Here is a 1,287-nt window from a genome sequence, read left to right as displayed (position 1 = left end):
ACATATATATATATATGTGTGTATATGTTTGTGTGTCTGTGTTTGTCCCCCCAACATCGCTTGACAACTGATGGTGGTCTGTTTACGTCCCCGTAACTTAGCGATTTGGCAAAAGAGACCAATAGAATAAGTACTAGGCTTACAAAGATTCCAAAGTCCTGGGATCAATTTACTTGACTAAAGGTGGTGCTCCAGCATGGCCACAGTCAAATGACTGAAGCAAGTAAAAAAATATCAATGTGTGTGTGTGTGTGCGTGCGTGCGTGCGTGCGTGCGTGTGTGTGTATGTCTGAAGCTGCTGCTTGGAACATAAGAACTTCCTAGATAAAAGGTATGATGAAAGGGTTTTATTTAGAAGTTAAATTTTAGAATGGGCAGATTTGGATCAGAGCTTGTCAGTTGATAACAAAAGGGTTAAAAAAAATAGCTGTAAATTTAGATGAAAATTACAGCTATTGAATTACATTTTAATTTTTGTCCAGCATAGAAAACAACAGAAATGATGAATGATATTTTAGTGTTGAAATAAAATTGGTTGCACTGATAGAACAATATTTAAGATTTAGGCATTTTTCAGCAGCATGGGTTTCAAAAGATTTATCTGCTCACTATCAGGCATCCACATTTGGATCAAGTTGGGATGGAATTTGTGAACGTTTTTTCTTTTTCTTTTTTTCTATGCAGGTTTCTTGTCGAATAATTGTACAAATCTCAATTCAATCCAGCCCATGCATAGAGCAAACAGAGATTAAACTGGCATGGTAACATGGATGGAGTAGGGGGTGTAGGCATACTCCTTGCAGAGAAATGGGTGGATAAGGTCATAGAGGTTGTTAGGGTATGCGATAGTGCTTAAGCTCAGGCTAGTCCTGCAGAACAGCACAGCTACAATTATCTCTGCCCAAGGCTACCAAATGATCAGAAGGACCATTTTTATGATACCCTCCTACAGGCTACCTCAAAGACGAGTGTCAATGACCTCATCTTTGTGGCTGGAGATTTTAATGGGCGTGTTGGACAGAAATCCGATATCTTCACTGGTGTTCATGGGGGCCATTGTATTGGTTCCCTGAATGATGAGGGAACTAGGCTACTGGAATTCTGTGATGCATGTAACATTTTAATCTGCAATACTAAATTCAGGAAGCCAGACAGCCACTTGATAACCTTTCAATCAAGGGACTCTGCTAGCCAGATTGATTTCATCCTCACCAGACAGCAGGACTCAGGGTTTCTCTTAAATATAAAGACCCTCCCAGGTGAAGTATGCACTCCCCCCCCCCCCCC

General features: G+C 40.5%; 1 protein-coding gene across 3 annotated transcripts in view; it reads left to right on the top strand.

Moving 5' to 3' along the window:
- LOC106872353 (ras-related protein Rap1) overlaps nucleotides 1–1,287 on the top strand; it is an 82,694-nt gene that overhangs the window by 14,783 nt on the left and 66,624 nt on the right. The gene's annotated exons all lie outside the window — the stretch shown is intronic.

Source organism: Octopus bimaculoides, chromosome 3 (assembly GCF_001194135.2).
Source record: "Octopus bimaculoides isolate UCB-OBI-ISO-001 chromosome 3, ASM119413v2, whole genome shotgun sequence".
In the NCBI taxonomy this organism is placed as follows: Eukaryota; Metazoa; Mollusca; class Cephalopoda; order Octopoda; family Octopodidae; genus Octopus; species Octopus bimaculoides.
Note: the sequence above shows the minus strand (reverse complement) of the source record. Positions and strands in the feature narration are given on the sequence as shown.